This window comes from Pseudophryne corroboree, chromosome 2, assembly GCF_028390025.1.
Source record: "Pseudophryne corroboree isolate aPseCor3 chromosome 2, aPseCor3.hap2, whole genome shotgun sequence".
Lineage (NCBI taxonomy): Eukaryota > Metazoa > Chordata > Amphibia > Anura > Myobatrachidae > Pseudophryne > Pseudophryne corroboree.
The window spans coordinates 590,827,541-590,850,570 of NC_086445.1; positions in this window are offsets into that span (position 1 = coordinate 590,827,541).

Sequence of the window (23,030 nt, forward strand, 5' to 3'; positions counted from 1 at the left end):
GGGCTTATTCTCCTCAGCACACAGCGCCATTTTCCTGCTCAGCTCCGCTGTGAGGAAGGCTCCCAGGACTCTCCCCTGCACTGCACTACAGAAACAGGGTAAAACAGAGAGGGGGGGCACTTTTTTTGGCGATATTACTATATTTAAGCTGCTATAAGGATACAACACTTATATAGGGTTGTTCCCATATATATTATAGCGCTTGGGTGTGTGCTGGCAAACTCTCCCTCTGTCTCCCCAAAGGGCTAGTGGGGTCCTGTCTTCAATAGAGCATTCCCTGTGTGTCTGCTGTGTGTCGGTACGTGTGTGTCGACATGTATGAGGACGATGTTGGTGTGGAGGCAGAGCAATTGCCGGTAATGGTGATGTCACCCCCCAGGGAGTCGACACCGGAATGGATGGCTTTGTTTATGGAATTACGTGATAATGTCAGCACATTACAAAAATCAGTTGACGACATGAGACGGCTGGAAAACCAGTTAGTACCTGCCCAGGCGTCTCAGACACCGTCAGGGGCTGTAAAACGCCCTTTACCTCAGTCGGTCGACACAGACCCAGACACGGACACTGAATCTAGTGTCGACGGTGAAGAAACAAACGTATTTTCCAGTAGGGCCACACGTTATATGATCACGGCAATGAAGGAGGCTTTGCATATCTCTGATACTACAAGTACCACAAAAAGGGGTATTATGTGGGGGGTGAAAAAACTACCTGTAGTTTTTCCTGAATCAGAGGAATTGAATGATGTATGTGATGAAGCGTGGGTTAACCCAGATAGAAAAGTGCTAATTTCAAAAAAGTTATTGGCATTATACCCTTTCCCGCCAGAGGTTAGGGCGCGCTGGGAAACACCCCCTAAGGTGGATAAGGCGCTCACACGCTTATCAAAACAAGTGGCGTTACCGTCTCCTGATACGGCCGCCCTCAAGGATCCAGCTGATAGGAGGCTGGAAACTACCCTAAAAAGTATATACACACATACTGGTGTTATACTGCGACCAGCCATCGCCTCAGCCTGGATGTGCAGTGCTGGGGTGGTCTGGTCGGATTCCCTGACTGAAAATATTGATACCCTGGATAGGGACAGTATTTTACAGACTTTAGAGCAATTAAAGGATGCTTTTCTTTATATGCGAGATGCTCAGAGGGATATTTGCACTCTGGCATCGAGAGTAAGTGCGATGTCCATATCTGCCAGAAGAAGTTTATGGACACGACAGTGGTCAGGTGATGCGGATTCCAAACGGCATATGGAAGTATTGCCGTATAAAGGGGAGGAATTATTTGGCGTCGGTCTATCGGATTTGGTGGCCACGGCAACTGCCGGGAAATCCACCTTTTTACCTCAGACCCCCTCCCAACAGAAAAAGACACCGTCTTTTCAGCCGCAGTCCTTTCGGTCCTATAAGAAGCGGGCAAAAGGACAGTCATATCTGCCCCGAGGCAGAGGAAAGGGTAAGAGAGGGCAGCAAGCAGCTCCTTCCCAGGAACAGAAGCCCTCCGCGGGTTCTGCAAAGCCCTCAGCATGACGCTGGGGCTTTACAAGCGGACTCAGGAACGGTGGGGGGTCGACTCAAGAATTTCAGCGCGCAGTGGGCTTGCTCACAGGTGGACCCCTGGATCCTGCAGGTAGTATCTCAGGGTTACAGGTTGGAATTCGAGAAGTCTCCCCCTCGCCGGTTCCTAAAGTCTGCTTTGCCAACGTCTCCCTCAGACAGGGCGACGGTATTGGAAGCCATTCACAAGCTGTTTTCTCAGCAGGTGATAGTCAAGGTACCCCTCCTACAACAGGAAAAGGGGTATTACTCCACGCTATTTGTGGTACCGAAGCCGGACGGCTCGGTAAGACCTATTCTAAATCTGAAATCTTTGAACCTGTACATACAAAAATTCAAGTTCAAGATGGAATCACTCAGAGCAGTGATAGCGAATCTGGAAGAAGGGGACTTTATGGTGTCCCTGGACATAAAAGATGCTTACCTGCATGTCCCAATTTGCCCTTCACATCAAGGGTACCTCAGGTTCGTGGTGCAAAACTGTCATTATCAGTTTCAGACGCTGCCGTTTGGATTGTCCACGGCACCTCGGGTCTTTACCAAGGTAATGGCCGAAATGATGATTCTTCTGCGAAGAAGAGGCGTATTAATTATCCCTTACTTGGACGATCTCCTGATAAGGGCAAGGTCCAGAGAACAGCTGGAGGACGGAGTAGCACTAACCCAAGTAGTGCTGCAACAACACGGGTGGATTCTGAATTTTCCAAAATCTCAGTTGACCCCGACAACACGTCTGCTGTTCCTGGGAATGATTCTGGACACGGTTCAGAAAAAGGTGTTTCTTCCGGAGGGGAAAGCCAAGGAGTTATCCGAACTTGTCAGGAACCTCCTAAAACCAGGAAAAGTGTCTGTGCATCAATGCACAAGAGTCCTGGGAAAGATGGTGGCTTCTTACGAAGCAATCCCATTCGGCAGATTCCACGCACGAACTTTTCAGTGGGATCTGCTGGACAAATGGTCCGGATCGCATCTGCAGATGCATCAGCGGATAACCTTATCGCCACGGACAAGGGTGTCTCTTCTGTGGTGGTTGCAGAGTGCTCATCTGTTAGAAGGCCGCAGATTCGGCATACAGGACTGGGTCCTGGTGACCACGGATGCCAGTCTGAGAGGCTGGGGAGCGGTCACACAGGGAAGAAACTTCCAGGGAGTATGGTCAAGCCTGGAGATGTCTCTTCACATAAATATACTGGAGCTAAGAGCGATTTACAATGCTCTAAGCCTGGCAAAACCCCTGCTTCAGGGTCAGCCGGTGTTGATCCAGTCGGACAACATCACGGCAGTCGCCCACGTAAACAGACAGGGCGGCACAAGAAGCAGGAGAGCAATGGCAGAAGCTGCAAGGATTCTTCGCTGGGCGGAAGATCATGTGATAGCACTGTCAGCAGTGTTCATTCCGGGAGTGGACAACTGGGAAGCAGACTTCCTCAGCAGACACGATCTACACCCGGGAGAGTGGGGACTTCATCCAGAAGTCTTCCACATGATTGTGAACCGTTGGGCATAACCAAAGGTGGATATGATGGCGTCTCGCCTCAACAAAAAACTGGACAGGTATTGCGCCAGGTCAAGAGACCCTCAGGCAATAGCTGTGGACGCTCTGGTAACACCGTGGGTGTTCCAGTCAGTGTATGTGTTTCCTCCTCTGCCTCTCATACCCAAAGTACTGAGAATTATACGGCAAAGGGGAGTAAGAACGATACTCGTGGCTCCGGATTGGCCAAGAAGAACTTGGTACCCGGAACTTCAGGAGATGCTCACGGAAAATCCGTGGCCTCTACCTCTAAGACGGGACCTGATTCAGCAGGGACCGTGTCTATTCCAAGACTTACCGCGGCTGCGTTTGACGGCGTGGCGGTTGAACGCCGAATTCTAAGGGAAAAAGGCATTCCAGAAGAGGTCATTCCTACACTGGTTAAAGCCAGGAAGGAGGTGACTGCACAACATTATCACCGCATTTGGAGAAAATATGTTGCGTGGTGTGAGGCCAGGAAGGCCCCCACGGAGGAATTTCAATTGGGTCGATTCCTACATTTCCTGCAAACAGGATTGTCTATGGGCCTCAAGTTGGGGTCCATTAAGGTTCAAATTTCGGCCCTGTCGATTTTCTTCCAGAAAGAATTGGCTTCAGTTCCTGAAGTCCAGACTTTTGTAAAAGGAGTACTACATATACAGCCCCCGGTTGTGCCCCCAGTGGCTCCGTGGGACCTTAATGTAGTTTTGGATTTTCTCAAATCCCATTGGTTTGAGCCACTCAAATCGGCGGATTTGAAATATCTTACATGGAAAGTAACCATGCTACTGGCCCTGGCTTCAGCCAGGAGAGTGTCAGAATTGGCGGCTGTATCGTATAAAAGCCCATATCTGATTTTCCATTCGGACAGGGCAGAACTGCGGACGCGTCCTCATTTTCTGCCTAAGGTGGTGTCAGCGTTTCACCTGAACCAGCCTATTGTGGTGCCTGCGGCTACTAGCGATTTGGAGGATTCCAAGTTGCTGGACGTTGTCAGGGCATTGAAAATATATATTTCAAGGACGGCTGGAGTCAGAAAATCTGACTCGCTGTTTATACTGTATGCACCCAACAAGCTGGGTGCTCCTGCTTCTAAGCAGACGATTGCTCGTTGGATTTGTAGCACAATTCAACTTGCACATTCTGTGGCAGGCCTGCCACAGCCTAAATCTGTCAAGGCCCATTCCACAAGGAAGGTGGGCTCATCCTGGGCGGCTGCCCGAGGGGTCTCGGCATTACAACTCTGCCGAGCAGCTACGTGGTCGGGGGAGAACACGTTTGTAAAATTCTACAAATTTGATACCCTGGCTAAAGAGGACCTGGAGTTCTCTCATTCGGTGCTGCAGAGTCATCCGCACTCTCCCGCCCGTTTGGGAGCTTTGATATAATCCCCATGGTCCTGACGGAGTCCCCAGCATCCACTTAGGACGTTAGAGAAAATAAGATTTTACTTACCGATAAATCTATTTCTCGTAGTCCGTAGTGGATGCTGGGCGCCCATCCCAAGTGCGGATTGTCTGCAATACTTGTACATAGTTATTGTTACAAAAAAATCGGGTTGTTCTTGTTGTGAGCCGTCTGTTCAGAGGCTCCTACGTTGTCATACTGTTAACTGGGTTCAGATCACAAGTTGTACGGTGTGATTGGTGTGGCTGGTATGAGTCTTACCCGGGATTCAAAATCCTTCCTTATTGTGTACGCTCGTCCGGGCACAGTATCCTAACTGAGGCTTGGAGGAGGGTCATAGGGGGAGGAGCCAGTGCACACCACCTGATCCTAAAGCTTTATTTTTGTGCCCTGTCTCCTGCGGAGCCGCTAATCCCCATGGTCCTGACGGAGTCCCCAGCATCCACTACGGACTACGAGAAATAGATTTATTGGTAAGTAAAATCTTATTTTCTTGGCCTCTAGGTAGGAACTACACATCCCAGCGTGCCCTGCCTCAGTTTTAGCATACCTTGATAGCAAAACTGTGGCAGGGCATGCTGGGATGTGTAGTTTAACAGCAGCTGGAGGGCCACAGGTTGAAGATCCATGGCCTATAGGGTCTCAGATGATCTGATGTTGCATCCGTGGATACAGCTCCGATCAGTAATACATGCAGGAGGCTTGACTCCTCCTGCTGCATTACCTTATTAAAGCTATTGCTGCTGCTATATAAGCAGCAGCAATAGCCTCTCCGTGCACATCTGTATCAGGCCCTCTGACCGTACACTAAGCCACCTCCCAGTCAACGCTCAAAACTTTTCCAAGACACTGCTGATACTGTGCATCTCGATCACAATATCGGCTTTGTGCGTACACTGCAGCCATACACTGTAGGAGTTTTTAGATAATTTCACGCATGCACAATAGAAAAAAAAAAAACGCTCAACTACTTGAATATCAGCATTGTGTGCAGCTCTGAATCAGGCCCAAAATGTCAGATCTATACTATACACTAGGAATGGCCATCAGAAACCAATAGTTGTTAATCACTGATGTTCCCAGTCCCAAAATGCTTTTTCCATTCAGTTCTGGGATTGTGATAGTTGCCATCATCGCATGCTTCTGTGGACACCAGGAAGAAGTGTCCGGAGCAGATCACCTTTGTGTGTATGTAAACGTTCTGTGTCCACAGTGCATAAACACCAGCAGACCATCAATGGTACATCATCAAATGTTTACTACGCGTTGGCTACATGCCATAGCAAAGCACTGCCCCCACACACCTACTTTGATCAATGCTAAATTCATACAAACACACCTGGATCTTTCCAGAACCATACTAGACACACCAGGATCCCCTCTAACACACATGGATTAACACTAAATTCTCACAAATACACCACTATCCTCACCAAATTCACACATTTTTGTGCAAATCAGCCTGTATTCAAAGCCTGATTCAGATTTTTACTCAAACCCTATGATTTACATACAAATCCGATGGTTTGGGGTCTACACACGCACAGACCCGTTCTGTGCATGTACAGAACAGGTCCTGCGATATCCCTCACTGCCCCTCCTTATTTGCAGCATGAATGGCATGTTTCAGTGTTTGAGGGCGGAGCGAGATCTGTTTTACAAAATGTCAGACGCAGGCTTCCTGGTCTGAGCTGACTGGTTCTGATGGTCACTCTGAGTATTACGTGGGGTTTTGTGGAGAAGCAAAAAGACTGTCAGTGTGTTTGCTGCTGCTGCAGTTACATATATATCTAAGTCAAGTGTCATGAAACATTTCTGTTGCTGCTGCTGCATGTGTACTCACCTTGAATATAGTAAGTGCCCACAGAGACACTAGACAATCAAACTGATTACAAGTGAGCTTAATCAGCTTTTCTCTATCGTCCTAAGTGGATGCTGGGGTTCCTGAAAGGACCATGGGGAATAGCGGCTCCGCAGGAGACAGGGCACAAAAAAGTAAAGCTTTACTAGGTCAGGTGGTGTGCACTGGCTCCTCCCCCTATGACCCTCCTCCAGACTCCAGTTAGATTTTGTGCCCGAACGAGAAGGGTGCAATCTAGGTGGCTCTCCTAAAGAGCTGCTTAGAGAAAGTTTAGTTTAGGTTTTTTTCTTTACAGTGAGTCCTGCTGGCAACAGGATCACTGCAACGTGGGACTTAGGGGGAAAGTAGTAAACTCACCTGCATGCAGAGTGGATTTGCTGCTTGGCTACTGGACACCATTAGCTCCAGAGGGATCGAACACAGGCCCAGCCGTGGAGTCCGGTCCCGGAGCCGCGCCGCCGACCCCCTTGCAGATGCTGAAGCGTGAAGAGGTCCGGAAACCGGCGGCTGAAGACTCCTCAGTCTTCATAAGGTAGCGCACAGCACTGCAGCTGTGCGCCATTTTCCTCTCAGCACACTTCACTGGGCAGTCACTGAGGGTGCAGAGCGCTGGGGGGGGGCGCTCTGAGAGGCAAATATAAACCTTATACAAGGCTAAAAATACCTCACATATAGCCCATAGGGGCTATATGGAGATATTTAACCCCTGCCTGACTGGAAAAATAGCGGGAGAAGAACCCGCCGAAAAAGGGGCGGGGCCTATCTCCTCAGCACACGGCGCCATTTTCTGTCACAGCTCCGCTGGTCAGAACGGCTCCCAGGTCTCTCCCCTGCACTGCACTACAGAAACAGGGTAAAACAGAGAGGGGGGGCACATTAATGGCTATATATATATATATTAAAGCAGCTATAAGGGAGCACTTAATATAAGGATATCCCTTGTATATATAGCGCTTTGTGGTGTGTGCTGGCAGACTCTCCCTCTGTCTCCCCAAAAGGGCTAGTGGGTCCTGTCTTCATTAGAGCATTCCCTGTGAGTTTGCGGTGTGTGTCGGTACGTGGTGTCGACATGTATGAGGACGATATTGGTGTGGAGGCGGAGCAATTGCCAAATATGCAGATGTCACCCCCCAGGGGGTCGACACCAGAATGGATGCCTTTATTTGTGGAATTACGTGATGGTTTATCTTCCCTTAAACAGTCAGTTGAGGACATGAGGCGGCCGGACAATCAATTAATGCCTGTCCAGGCGCCTCAAACACCGTCAGGGGCTGTAAAACGCCCTTTGCCTCAGTCGGTCGACACAGACCCAGACACGGGCACTGATTCCAGTGACGACGGTAGAAATTCAAACGTATTTTCCAGTAGGGCCACACGTTATATGATTTTGGCAATGAAGGAGACGTTACATTTAGCTGATACTACAGATACCGTAAAACAGGGTATTATGTATGGTGTGAAAAAACTACAAACAGTTTTTCCTGAATCAGAAGAATTAAATGACGTGTGTGATGAAGCGTGGGTTGCTCCTGATAAAAAGTTGATAATTTCAAAAAAGTTATTGGCATTATACCCTTTCCCGCCAGAGGTTAGGGCGCGCTGGGAAACACCCCCTAAGGTGGACAAGGCGCTCACACGCTTATCCAAACAAGTGGCGTTACCCTCTCCTGAGACGGCCGCACTTAAGGATCCATCAGATAGAAAGATGGAAGTTATTCAAAAGAATATATACACACATGCAGGTGTTATACTACGACCAGCTATAGCAACTGCCTGGATGTGCAGTGCTGGAGTAGTTTGGTCAGAATCCCTGATTGAAAATATTGATACCCTAGATAGGGACAATGTTTTACTGTCGTTAGAACAAATAAAGGATGCATTTATCTATATGCGTGATGCACAGAGGGATATTTGCACACTGGCATCTCGGGTGAGTGCTATGTCCATTTCAGCCAGAAGAGCCTTATGGACACGACAGTGGACAGGCGATGCGGATTCAAAACGTCACATGGAGGTTTTGCCGTATAAAGGGGAGGAGTTATTTGGAGTTGGTCTATCAGACTTGGTGGCCACGGCTACTGCCGGGAAATCCACTTTTTTACCTCAAGTCACTCCCCAACAGAGAAAGGCACCGACCTTTCAACCGCAGCCTTTTCGCTCCTACAAAAATAAGAGAGCAAAGGGCTTGTCGTACCTGCCACGAGGCAGAGGAAGAGGGAAGAGACACCAACAGGCAGCTCCTTCCCAGGAACAGAAGCCCTCCCCGGCTCCTGCAAAAACCTCAGCATGACGCTGGGGCCTCTCAAGCGGACTCGGGGACAGTGGGGGGCCGTCTCAAAAATTACAGCGCGCAGTGGGCTCACTCGCAGGTAGACCCCTGGATCCTGCAGATAATATCTCAGGGGTACAGGTTGGAATTAGAGACGGATCCTCCTCATCGTTTCCTGAAGTCTGCCTTACCAACCGTCTCTTCCGAAAGGGAGAGGGTGTTGGAAGCCATTCACAAGCTGTACGCTCAGCAGGTGATAGTCAAAGTACCCCTATTACAACAAGGAAAGGGGTATTATTCCACTCTATTTGTGGTACCGAAGCCGGATGGCTCGGTAAGGCCTATTCTAAATCTGAAGTCCTTGAACCTCTACATAAAAAAGTTCAAGTTCAAGATGGAGTCACTCAGAGCAGTGATAGCGAACCTGGAAGAAGGGGACTTTATGGTATCCTTGGACATCAAGGATGCGTATCTACACGTTCCGATTTACCCCGCACACCAGGGGTACCTCAGGTTCATTGTTCAAAACTGTCACTATCAGTTTCAGACGCTGCCGTTCGGATTGTCCACGGCGCCTCGGGTCTTTACCAAGGTAATGGCCGAGATGATGATTCTTCTTCGAAGAAAAGGCGTATTAGTTATCCCATACTTGGACGATCTCCTAATAAGGGCAAGGTCCAGAGAACAGCTGGAGACAGCTTTAGCACTATCTCAAGAGGTGCTAAGACAACACGGGTGGATTCTGAATATTCCAAAATCCCATTTAATCCCGACAACTCGTCTGCTGTTCCTAGGAATGATTCTGGACACGGTTCAGAAAAAGGTTTTCCTTCCAGAGGAAAAAGCCAAGGAGTTATCCGATCTGGTCAGGAACCTCCTAAAACCAGGAAAAGTGTCAGTACATCAATGCACAAGAGTCCTGGGAAAAATGGTGGCTTCTTACGAAGCAATTCCATTCGGCAGATTCCATGCAGGAATATTCCAAAGGGATCTGTTGGACAAATGGTCAGGGTCGCATCTGCAGATGCACCTGCGAATAACCCTGTCACCAAAGACAAGGGTGTCACTTCTGTGGTGGTTGCAGAAGGCTCACCTATTAGAAGGCCGCAGATTCGGCATTCAGGATTGGATCCTGGTGACCACGGACGCCAGCCTGAGAGGCTGGGGAGCAGTCACACAAGGAAGAAACTTCCAGGGAGTATGGACGAGTCTGGAAAAGTCTCTTCACATAAACATTCTGGAACTAAGAGCAATCTACAATGCTCTAAGCCAGGCGGAACTTCTCCTGCAAGGAAAGCCGGTGTTGATTCAGTCGGACAACATCACGGCGGTCGCCCATGTAAACAGGCAGGGCGGCACAAGAAGCAGGAGTGCAATGGCAGAAGCTGCCAAGATTCTTCGCTGGGCGGAGAATCACGTGATAGCACTGTCAGCAGTGTTCATCCCGGGCGTGGACAACTGGGAAGCAGACTTCCTCAGCAGACACGATCTTCATCCGGGAGAGTGGGGTCTACATCCAGAAGTCTTCAACATGTTAATAGACCGTTGGGAAAGACCAATTGTAGACATGATGGCGTCTCGCCTCAACAAGAAACTGGACAAATATTGCGCCAGGTCAAGAGATCCACAGGCAATAGCTGTGGACGCACTGGTAACTCCTTGGGTGTACCAGTCAGTGTATGTGTTTCCTCCTCTGCCGCTCATACCAAAGGTATTGAAGATCATACGGCAAAGAAGAGTAAGAACAATACTAGTGGTTCCGGTTTGGCCGAGAAGGACTTGGTATCCGGAACTTCAAGAGATGCTCACGGACGAACCGTGGCCTCTACCTCTGAGAAGGGACCTGCTACAGCAGGGTCCCTGTCTTTTTCAAGACTTACCGCGGCTGCGTTTGACGGCATGGCGGTTGAACGCCAGATCCTAAAAGGGAAAGGCATTCCAGAAGAAGTCATTCCTACCTTGATTAAGGCACGGAAGGAAGTCACCGTGAAACATTATCACCGCATTTGGCGAAAATATGTAGCGTGGTGCGAGGATCGGAGGGTTCCGACGGAGGAATTCCAACTGGGTCGTTTCCTACATTTCCTGCAATCAGGATTATCTATGGGTCTCAAATTGGGATCCATTAAGGTTCAAATTTCGGCCCTGTCAATATTCTTCCAAAAAGAATTGGCCTCTGTCCCTGAGGTCCAGACTTTTGTCAAGGGAGTACTGCATATACAGCCTCCTGTGGTGCCTCCGGTGGCACCGTGGGATCTAAATGTAGTTTTAGATTTCCTCAAATCCCATTGGTTTGAACCATTGAAAAAGGTGGATTTGAAATATCTCACATTGAAAGTGACTATGTTACTAGCCCTGGCCTCTGCCAGGAGAGTATCTGAATTGGCGGCTTTATCTTATAAAAGTCCTTATCTAATCTTCCATTCGGATAGGGCAGAACTGCGGACTCGTCCGCATTTTCTCCCTAAAGTGGTATCAGCATTTCATCTGAACCAACCTATTGTGGTGCCTGCGGCCACTAGCGACTTGGAGGACTCCAAGTTGTTGGACGTTGTCAGAGCCTTAAAAATATACATTGCAAGGACGGCTGGAGTCAGAAAATCTGACTCGCTGTTTATATTGTATGCACCCAACAAGTTGGGCGCACCTGCTTCTAAGCAGTCGATTGCTCGTTGGATTTGTAACACAATTCAACTTGCACATTCTGTGGCAGGCCTGCCACAGCCTAAAACTGTAAAAGCCCACTCCACAAGGAAGGTGGGCTCATCTTGGGCGGCTGCCCGAGGGGTCTCGGCATTACAACTCTGCCGAGCAGCTACGTGGTCGGGGGAGAACACGTTTGTAAAATTTTACAAATTTGATACCCTGGCAAAGGAGGACCTGGAGTTCTCTCATTCGGTGCTGCAGAGTCATCCGCACTCTCCCGCCCGTTTGGGAGCTTTGGTATAATCCCCATGGTCCTTTCAGGAACCCCAGCATCCACTTAGGACGATAGAGAAAATAAGAATTTACTTACCGATAATTCTATTTCTCGGAGTCCGTAGTGGATGCTGGGCGCCCATCCCAAGTGCGGATTATCTGCAATACTTGTACATAGTTATTGTTAACTAATTCGGGTTATTGTTAAGGAGCCATCTTTAAGAGGCCCTTTCTGTTGTCATACTGTTAACTGGGTTTAGATCACAAGTTGTACGGTGTGATTGGTGTGGCTGGTATGAGTCTTACCCGGGATTCAAAATGCCTCCCTTATTGTGTATGCTCGTCCGGGCACAGTACCTAACTGGAGTCTGGAGGAGGGTCATAGGGGGAGGAGCCAGTGCACACCACCTGACCTAGTAAAGCTTTACTTTTTTGTGCCCTGTCTCCTGCGGAGCCGCTATTCCCCATGGTCCTTTCAGGAACCCCAGCATCCACTACGGACTCCGAGAAATAGAATTATCGGTAAGTAAATTCTTATTTTAAATGAGCTTAATCAGCTTATTAAATAAAACGTATTTAATAAGTTTTGAATATTTCATTTAGGCAGAGCCTGCCCTAACCAATATGATACCCTAGGCAAGATTTTGGCTGGTGCCCCCTATCACCACTGCTAGTTCCACCTCTGACCCTGCACCCCTTTCCCAGCACCATCACCCCCCAGCCACAGCAGTCCTTTTTTTGTTTTCTTACCCCCTGTAATTTAAATAAGAACAGTGTGCACATTCGGCGTACAGCCCAAAAAGGTATGTGTTTTTGCTGCCAAGGGGCATGGCCACACAATAGTACCCCCAATTCAAATTATGCCTCACAGTAGTGCAACTTTATTCACAGTTTATCATACGATAGTGTCCCTTATTCAGGTTACATCACACAGTAGTACCACTTTACCTTATATACGTTACTCCTCACAGTAGTGCCCTCATTCACATAACATCATACTGAATTGCTCCTTATTCACATTACACCACACCCTATTGCTCTTTATTTTCATTACACAGCACCATATTGCTCCTTTTTCTAACGTCCTAGTGGATGCTGGGGACTCCGTAAGGACCATGGGGAATAGACGGGCTCCGCAGGAGACTGGGCACTCTAAAGAAAGATTTAGTACTACCTGGTGTGCACTGGCTCCTCCCTCTATGCCCTTCTTCCAGACCTCAGTTAGAATCTGTGCCCGGACAGAGCTGGGTGCTTTTAGTGAGCTCTCCTGAGCTTGCTAATTAGAAAGTATTTTAGTTAGGTTTTTTATTTTCAGAGAGCTTCTGCTGGCAACAGACTCTCTGCTACGTGGGACTGAGGAGAGAGAAGCAAACCTACTAACTGCGGCTAGGTTGCACTTCTTAGGCTACTGGACACCATTAGCTCCAGAGGGATCGAACACAGGACCTGACCTTGTCGTCCGTTCCCGAAGCCGCGCCGCCGTCCCCCTCGCAGAGCCAGAAGACAGAAGCCGGCAGAAGCAAGAAGACATCGAAATCGGCGGCAGAAGACTTCTGTCTTCACATGAGGTAGCGCACAGCACTGCAGCTGTGCGCCATTGCGCCCACACTAACCCACACACTCCGGTCACTGTAGGGTGCAGGGCGCAGGGGGGGGCGCCCTGGGCAGCAATTGATACCTCCTGGCAAAAGCAGCATATATACAGTTGGACACTGTTATATGCATGAGCCCCCGCCATTATTTTTACTCAAAATCGCGGGACAGAAGCCCGCCGCTGAGGGGGCGGGGCCTTCTCCCTCAGCACTCACCAGCGCCATTTTCTCTCCACAGCTCCGCTGAGAGGAAGCTCCCCAGGCTCTCCCCTGCAGATTCACGATAGAGAGGGTAAAAAAAGAGGGGGGCACATAAATTTAGGCGCATTAAGCATAATACAGCAGCTACTGGGTAAACACTAAGTTACTGTGTGATTCCTGGGACATATAGCGCTGGGGTGTGTGCTGGCATACTCTCTCTCTCTCTCTCCAAAAGGCCTTGTGGGGGTCCTGTCCTCATTTAGAGCTTCCCCTGTGTGTGTGTGGTGTGTCGGTATGCGTGTGTCGACATGTTTGACGAAGAGGGCTATGTGGAGGCAGAGCAAGTGCAGATGAATGACGTGTCGCCACCGACGGTGCCGACACCTGATTGGATGGATATGTGGAAGGTGTTAAATGATAATGTAAACTCCTTACATAAAAGGTTGGATAAAGCTGATACCTTGGGCCAGTCAGGGTCTCAACCCATGCCTGATCCTACAGCGCAGAGGCCCTCAGGGTCTCAAAAGCGCCCACTATCCAAAATGGTTGATACAGATGTCGACACGGATTCTGACTCCAGTGTCGACGACGATGATGCAAAATTGCAACCTAAAATGACTAAAGCCATCCGCTACATGATTATAGCTATAAAGGATGTATTGCACATATCAGAGGTAAACCCTGTCCCTGACAAGAGGGTTTATATGTATGGGGAGAAAAAGCAAGAGGTGACTTTTCCCCCTTCACATGAGTTAAATGAGTTATGTGAAAGAGCGTGGGATTCCCCTGATAAGAAAGTGCTGATTTCCAAAAGGTTACTTATGGCGTACCCTTTCCCGCCAGCGGACAGGGTACGCTGGGAATCCTCCCCTAGGGCAGATAAAGCTCTCACACGCTTATCTAAGAAGGTGGCCCTGCCGTCACAGGATACGGCCGCCCTAAAGGATCCTGCAGATAGAAAGCAGGAAAGTATCCTGAAATCTGTTTATACACATTCAGGGACTCTACTGAGGCCGGCAATTGCGTCGGCTTGGATATGTAGTGCTGTAGCAGCGTGGACAGATAATCTGTCTGAGGGAATGGATACCTTAGACAGGGATACCATTATGCTGACCCTGGGGCATATAAAAGACACTGTCCTATATATGAGGGATGCCCAGAGGGACATTTGCCTACTGGGCTCTAGAATTAATGCAATGTCAATTTCTGCCAGGAGGGTCCTGTGGACTCGGCAGTGGACAGGTGATGCCGACTCCAAAAAACACATGGAGGTGTTACCTTACAAGGGTGAGGAATTGTTTGGGGACGGTCTCTCGGACCTGGTTTCCACAGCAACTGCTGGGAAGTCAAACTTTTTGCCTTATATTCCCTCACAACCTAAGAAAGCACCGTATTACCAAATGCAGTCCTTTCGCTCACAAAGAAGCAAGAAGCTCAGAGGTGCTTCCTTTCTTGCCAGAGGCAGGGGTAGAGGAAAAAAGCTGCACCTTACAGCTAGTTCCCAGGAACAGAAGTCCTCCCCGGCTTCCACTAAATCCACCGCATGACGCTGGGGCTCCACGGGTGGAGCCAGGAGCGGTGGGGGCGCGTCTCCAACATTTCAGCCACCAGTGGGTTCGCTCACAGGTGGATCCCTGGGCTATACAGATTGTGTCTCAGGGATACAAGCTGGAATTCGAGGTGATGCCCCCTCACCGTTACCTAAAATCGGCCCTGCCAACTTCCCCCATAGAAAGGGAAGTAGTGGTAGCGGCAATTCACAAGCTATTTCTCCAGCAGGTGGTGGTAAAGGTTCCCCTTCTTCAACAGGGAAAGGGATACTATTCCACAATGTTTGTAGTACCGAAACCGGACGGTTCGGTCAGACCCATATTAAATTTACAGTCCCTGAACATTTATCTGAAAAGATTCAAGTTCAAAATGGAATCGCTCGGAGCGGTCATTGCAAGCCTGGAAGAGGGGGATTTTATGGTGTCTCTGGACATCAAGGATGCTTACTTACATGTCCCCATTTATCCGCCTCATCAGGAGTACCTCAGATTTGTGGTACAGGACTGTCATTACCAATTCCAGACGTTGCCGTTTGGGCTCTCCACGGCACCGAGAATATTTACCAAGGTAATGGCAGAAATGATGGTGATCATGAGAAAACAAGGAGTCACAGTTATCCCATACTTGGACGATCTCCTCATAAAGGCGAGGTCCAGAGAGCAGTTGCAGATCAGCGTAGCACACTCTCAGGAAGTGTTGCAGCAGCATGGCTGGATTCTGAATATCCCAAAGTCACAGCTGATTCCTACGACGCGTCTGCCCTTTCTGGGCATGATTCTGGACACAGACCAGAAGAAGGTGTTTCTCCCGGCGGAGAAGGCTCAAGAGCTAGTGACTCTAGTCAGAGATCTCTTAAAACAGAAACAGGTGTCGGTGCATCACTGCACGCGAGTCCTGGGAAAGATCGTACGAAGCCATTCCCTTCGGCAGGTTCCATGCAAGGATCTTTCAATGGGATCTGTTGGACAAATGGTCCGGATCGCATCTTTAGATGCATCGGCTGATCACCCTGTCCCCCAGGGCCAGGGTGTCTCTTCTGTGGTGGCTGCAGAGTGCTCACCTTCTCGAGGGCCGCAGGTTCGGCATACAGGACTGGGTCCTGGTGACCACGGATGCGAGCCTCCGAGGTTGGGGGGCAGTCACTCAGGGAAGAAACTTCCAAGGGTTGTGGTCAAGTCAGGAGGCTTGTCTGCACATAAATATCCTGGAACTGAGGGCCATATACAACGCCCTGAGTCAAGCGGAGCCCCTGCTTCGCAAACAAACCGGTGCTGATTCAATCAGACAACATCACCGCAGTGGCTCATGTAAACCGCCAGGGTGGCACAAGAAGCAGAGTCGCGATGGCGGAAGCCACCAGGATTCTTCGGTGGGCGGAGAATCACGTGCAAGCACTGTCAGCAGTGTTCATTCCGGGGGTGGACAACTGGGAAGCAGACTTCCTCAGCAGACACGACCTCCACCCGGGAGAGTGGGGACTTCATCACGAAGTCTTCACTCAGATTACAAATCGATGGGATCTGCCACAGGTAGACATGATGGCGTCCTGTCTCAACAAAAAACTATGGACCTAAAATTAGGGTCCATAAAGGTCCAGATTTCGTCCCTATCCATTTTCTTTCAAAAAGAACTGGCTTCTCTTCCTGCAGTTCAGACGTTTGTAAAGGGAGTGCTGCATATTCAGCCCCCTTTTGTGCCTCCAGTGGCACCTTGGGATCTTAACGTGGTGTTGAGTTTCCTGAAGTCACACTGGTTTGAGCCACTTAAAACCGTGGAGTTAAAATTTCTCACGTGGAAGGTGGTCATGCTATTAGCCTTGGCTTCAGCTAGGCGTGTGTCAGAATTAGCGGCTTTGTCACATAAAAGCCCCTATCTGGTTTTTCATATGGACAGGGCAGAATTGCGGACCCGTCCGCAATTTCTGCCAAAAGTGGTGTCATCTTTTCATATGAACCAACCTATTGTGGTGCCTGTGGCTACTCGTGACTTGGAGGACTCCAAGTTGCTTGATGTAGTCAGGGCTTTGAAGATTTATGTAGCCAGGACGGCTGGAGTCAGGAAGACTGACTCGCTGTTTATCCTGTATGCATCCAACAAGTTGGGTGCTCCTGCTTCAAAGCAAACCATTGCTCGCTGGATCTGTAGCGTGATTCAGCAGGCTCATTCTGCGGCGGGATTGACGCATCCTAAATCGGTAAAAGCCCATTCCACAAGGAAGGTGGGCTCTTCTTGGGCGGCTGCCCGAGGGGTCTCGGCATTACAGCTTTGCCGAGCGGCTACTTGGTCGGGTTCAAACACATTTGCAAAATTCTACAAGTTTGATACCCTGGCTGTGGAGGACCTTGTATTTGCCCATTTGGTGCTGCAGAGTCATCCGCACTCTCCCGCCCGTTTGGGAGCTTTGGTATAATCCCCATGGTCCTTACGGAGTCCCCAGCGTCCACTAGGACGTTAGAGAAAATAAGATTTTACTCACCGGTAAATCTATTTCTCGTAGTCCGTAGTGGATGCTGGGCGCCCGTCCCTAGTGCGGACTTTCTGCAATACGTGTATATAGTTATTGCTTAATAAAGGGTTATGTTATGTGGCATCCGTTGAGTGATGCTCGTTTGTTGTTCATACTGTTAACTGGATATGTTATCACAAGTTGTACGGTGTGATTGGTGTGGCTGGTATGAGTCTTACACTGGATTCCAAAATCCTTTCCTTATAATGTCAGCTCTTCCGGGCACAGTTTCCTTAACTGAGGTCTGGAGGAGGGGCATAGAGGGAGGAGCCAGTGCACACCAGGTAGTACTAAATCTTTCTTTAGAGTGCCCAGTCTCCTGCGGAGCCCGTCTATTCCCCATGGTCCTTACGAGTCCCCAGCATCCACTACGGACTACGAGAAATAGATTTACCGGTGAGTAAAATCTTATTTCTCTGACGTCCTAGTGGATGCTGGGAACTCCGTAAGGACCATGGGGAATAGCGGCTCCGCAGGAGACTGGGCACAACTAAAAGAAAGCTTTTAGACTACCTGGTGTGCACTGGCTCCTCCCACTATGACCCTCCTCCAAGCCTCAGTTAGATTTCTGTGCCCGGCCGAGCTGGATGCACACTAGGGGCTCTCCTGAGCTCCTAGAAAGAAAGTATATTTTAGGTTTTTTATTTTACAGTGAGACCTGCTGGCAACAGGCTCACTGCAACGAGGGATTAAGGGGAGAAGAAGCGAACCTACCTGCTTGCAGCTAGCTTGGGCTTCTTAGGCTACAGGACACCATTAGCTCCAGAGGGATCGACCGCAGGACCCGTCCTTGGTGTTCGTTCCCGGAGCTGCGCCGCCGTCCCCCTTACAGAGCCAGAAGCAAGAAGAGGTCCGGAAAATCGGCGGCAGAAGACTTCAGTCTTCACCAAGGTAGCGCACAGCACTGCAGCTGTGTGCCATTGCTCCTCATGTACACCTCACACTCCGGTCACTGATGGGTGCAGGGCGCTGGGGGGGGGCGCCCTGAGCAGCAATATTAAGACCTTGGCTGGCAAAATAATCACAATATATAGCCCCAGAGGCTATATATGTGATAAATACCCCTGCCAGAATCCATAAAAAAGCTGGAGAAAAGTCAGCCGAAAAAGGGGCGGAGCTATCTCCCTCAGCACACTGGCGCCATTTCTCCCTCACAGCTCCGCTGGAAGGAAGCTCCCTGGCTCTCCCCTGCAGTCTGCACTACAGAAGGGTAAAAAAGAGAGGGGGGGCACTAAATTTAGGCGCAGTATAATAATTATAGCAGCTATAAGGGGATATAATTCAGTTAGTCCCTGTATTATATAGCGCTTTGGTGTGTGCTGGCATACTCTCTCTCTGTCTCCCCAAAGGGCTTTGTGGGGTCCTGTCCTCTGTCAGAGTATTCCCTGTGTGTGTGCGGTGTGTCGGTACGGCTGTGTCGACATGTTTGATGAGGAGGCTTATGTGGAGGCAGAGCAGATGCCTATTAATGTGATGTCACCCCCTGCGGGGCAGACACCTGAGTGGATGGACTTATGGAAGGAATTACGTGCAAGTGTCGACTCCTTACATAAAAAATTTGACGACATGCCAAATGCGGGACAGCCGGCTTCTCAGCTCGTGCCTGCCCAGATGACTCAAAGGCCATCAGGGGCTCTAAAGCGCCCACTACCTCAGATGGCAGACACAGATGTCGACACGGATACTGATACCAGTGTCGACGACGAAGAGTCTAATTTAATGTCCACTAGGGCCATTCGTTGCATGATTGAGGCAATGAAAGAGGTATTACACATTTCTGATATAAACCCAGGTACCTCAAAAAAGGGTATTATGTTTGGGGAGAAAAAACTACCAATAGTTTTTCCCCCATCTGAAGAATTAAATGAAGTGTGTGAAGAAGCGTGGGCTTCCCCCGATAAAAAATTGGTAATTTCTAAAAAGTTACTAATGGCGTTCCCTTTCTCGCCAGAGGATAGGTCACGTTGGGAAACACCCCCTAGGGTGGATAAAGCGCTCACACGTTTGTCAAAAAAGGTGGCACTACCGTCTCCGGATACGGCCGCCCTAAAGGAGCCTGCTGATAGAAAGCAGGAGGCGATCCTGAAGTCTGTATATACACACTCAGGCATTATACTGAGACCAGCTATTGCTTCAGCATGGATGTGCAGTGCTGCAGCTGCGTGGTCAGATTCCCTGTCGGAAAATATTGACACCCTAGACAGGGACACTATTCTGCTAACCATAGAGCATATAAAAGACTCAGTCTTATACATGAGAGATGCTCAGAGGGAAATCTGCCGGCTGGCATCTAAAATAAGTGCAATGTCCATTTCTGCTAGGAGAGGCTTATGGACTCGGCAGTGGACAGGGGATGCAGATTCAAAAAGGCACATGGAAGTTTTGCCTTATAAGGGTGAGGAGTTATTCGGGGATGGTCTCTCAGACCTAGTTTCCACAGCAACAGCTGGGAAGTCAGCATTTTTGCCCCATGTTCCCTCACAGCCTAAGAAAGCGCCGTATTATCAGGTACAGTCCTTTCGACCCCAGAAAAACAGGCGGGGAAAAGGCGGGTCCTTTCTGTCCAGAGGCAGAGGTAGGGGAAAAAGGCTGCAACAAACAGCAGGTTCCCAGGAACAAAAGTCCTCCCCCGCTTCTTTCAAGTCCGCAGCATGACGGTGGGGCTCCACAGGCGGAGCCAGGCACGGTGGGGGGCCGCCTCAAAAATTTCAGCGATCAGTGGGCTCGCTCACAGGTGGATCCCTGGATCCTTCAAGTAGTATCTCAGGGGTACAAGCTGGAATTCGAGGCGTCTCCCCCCGCCGTTTCCTCAAATCTGCCTTGCCGACAACTCCCTCGGGCAGGGAGGCTGTGCTAGAGGCAATTCACAAGCTGTATTCCCAGCAGGTGATAGTCAAGGTGCCCCTACTTCAACAAGGACGGGGTTACTATTCCACACTGTTTGTGGTACCGAAACCGGATGGTGCGGTGAGACCCATTTTAAATTTGAAATCCTTGAACACATACATAAAAAAATTCAATTTCAAGATGGAATCGCTTAGGGCGGTTATTGCAAGCCTGGACGAGGGGGATTACATGGTATCCCTGGACATCAAGGATGCTTACCTGCATGTCCCCATTTACCATCCTCACCAGGAGTACCTCAGATTTGTGGTACAGGATTGCCATTACCAATTCCAGACACTGCCGTTTGGACTGTCCACGGCACCGAGGGTGTTTACCAAGGTAATGGCAGAAATGATGATACTCCTTCGAAAAAAGGAAGTTTTAATTATCCCGTACTTGGACGATCTCCTTATAAAGGCGAGGTCCAAGGAGCAGTTGTTGGTCGGAGTAGCATTATTTCGGGAAGTGCTACAACAGCACGGATGGATTCTAAACATTCCAAAGTCACAGCTGGTTCCTACCACACGCCTACTGTTCCTGGGGATGGTTCTGGACACAAAACAGAAAAAAGTGTTTCTCCCGCAGGAGAAAGCCAAGGAGCTGTCATCTCTAGTCAGAGACCTCCTGAAACCAAAACAGGTATCGGTGCATCACTGCACACGAGTCCTGGGAAAAATGGTAGCTTCCTACGAAGCAATTCCATTCGGCAGGTTCCATGCAAGAACCTTTCAGTGGGACCTCTTGGACAAGTGGTCGGGATCGCATCTTCAGATGCATCAGCTGATACCCTGGTCCTCGGAAACAGGGTTGTCTCTACTGTGGTGGCTGCAGAGTGCTCATCTTCAAGAGGGCCGCAGATTCGGCATACAGGACTGGGTCCTGGTGACCACGGATGCCAGCCTTCGAGGCTGGGGGGCAGTCACACAGGGAAGAAATTTCCAAGGACTTTGGTCAAGTCAGGAGTCGTCCCTACACATAAATATTCTGGAAGTGAGGGTCATTTACAATGCCCTAAGTCAGGCAAGGCCCCTGCTTCAAAACCAGCCGGTATTGATCCAATCAGACAACATCACGGCAGTCGCCCATGTAAACCGACAGGGCGGCACAAGAAGCAGGACGGCGATGGCAGAAGCCACAAGGATTCTCAGATGGGCGGAAAATCACGTCTTAGCACTGTCAGCGGTGTTCATTCCGGGAGTGGACAACTGGGAAGCAGACTTCCTCAGCAGACACGACCTACACCCGGGAGAGTGGGGACTTCATCCAGAAGTCTTCCAACTGTTGGTAAACCGTTGGGAAAGGCCACAGGTGGACATGATGGCGTCCCGCCTCAACAAAAAGCTAAAGAGATATTGCGCCAGGTCAAGGGACCCTCAGGCGATAGCTGTGGACGCTCTAGTGACACCGTGGGTGTACCAGTCGGTTTATGTGTTCCCTCCTCTGCCTCTCATACCAAAGGTACTGAGAATAATAAGAAGACGAGGAGTAAGAACGATACTCGTGGTTCTGGATTGGCCAAGAAGAGCTTGGTACCCAGAACTTCAAGAAATGATATCAGAGGACCCATGGCCTCTACCGCTCAGACGGGATCTGCTACAGCAGGGGCCCTGTCTGTTCCAAGACTTACCGTGGCTGCGTTTGACGGCATGGCGGTTGAATACCGGATCCTAAAGGAAAAGGGCATTCCGGAGGAAGTCATTCCTACGCTGATAAAAGCCAGGAAAGAAGTAACCGCAAACCATTATCACCGTATTTGGCGAAAATATGTTGCGTGGTGTGAGGCCAGGATGGCCCCAACAGAGGAATTTCAGCTGGGTCGTTTTCTGCACTTCCTACAGTCGGGAGTGACTATGGGCCTAAAATTGGGTTCCATTAAAGTCCAGATTTCGGCTCTGTTGATTTTCTTCCAGAAAGAGCTGGCTTCACTGCCTGAAGTTCAGACATTTGTAAAGGGAGTGCTACATATTCAGCCCCCTTTTGTGCCTCCTGTGGCACCTTGGGATCTCAACGTGGTGTTGAGTTTCCTAAAATCACATTGGTTTGAGCCAGTTAAAACTGTGGATCTGAAATATCTCACGTGGAAAGTGGTGATGTTATTGGCCTTGGCTTCGGCCAGGCGTGTGTCAGAATTGGCGGCTTTGTCATGTAAAAGCCCTTATCTGATTTTCCATATGGATAGGGCAGAATTGAGGACTCGTCCCCAGTTTCTCCCTAAGGTGGTATCAGCTTTTCACTTGAACCAACCTATTGTAGTGCCTGCGGCTACTAGGGACTTGGAAGATTCCAAGTTACTGGACGTAGTCAGGGCCTTGAAAATTTATATTTCCAGGACGGCTGGAGTCAGGAAAACTGACTCACTTTTTATCCTGTATGCACCCAACAAACTCGGTGCTCCTGCTTCGACTTTGCCGAGCTGCAACTTGGTCAGGGGCAAACACGTTTGCTAAATTCTACAAATTTGATACCCTGGCTGAGGAGGACCTTGAGTTCTCTCATTCGGTGCTGCAGAGTCATCCGCACTCTCCCGCCCGTTTGGGAGCTTTGGTATAATCCCCATGGTCCTTACGGAGTTTCCAGCATCCACTAGGACGTCAGAGAAAATAAGATTTTACTCACCGGTAAATCTATTTCTCGTAGTCCGTAGTGGATGCTGGGCGCCCATCCCAAGTGCGGATTGTCTGCAATACTTGTATATAGTTATTGCCTAACTAAAGGGTTATTGTTGTGAGCCATCTATGGAGAGGCTCAGGTTATAGTTCATACTGT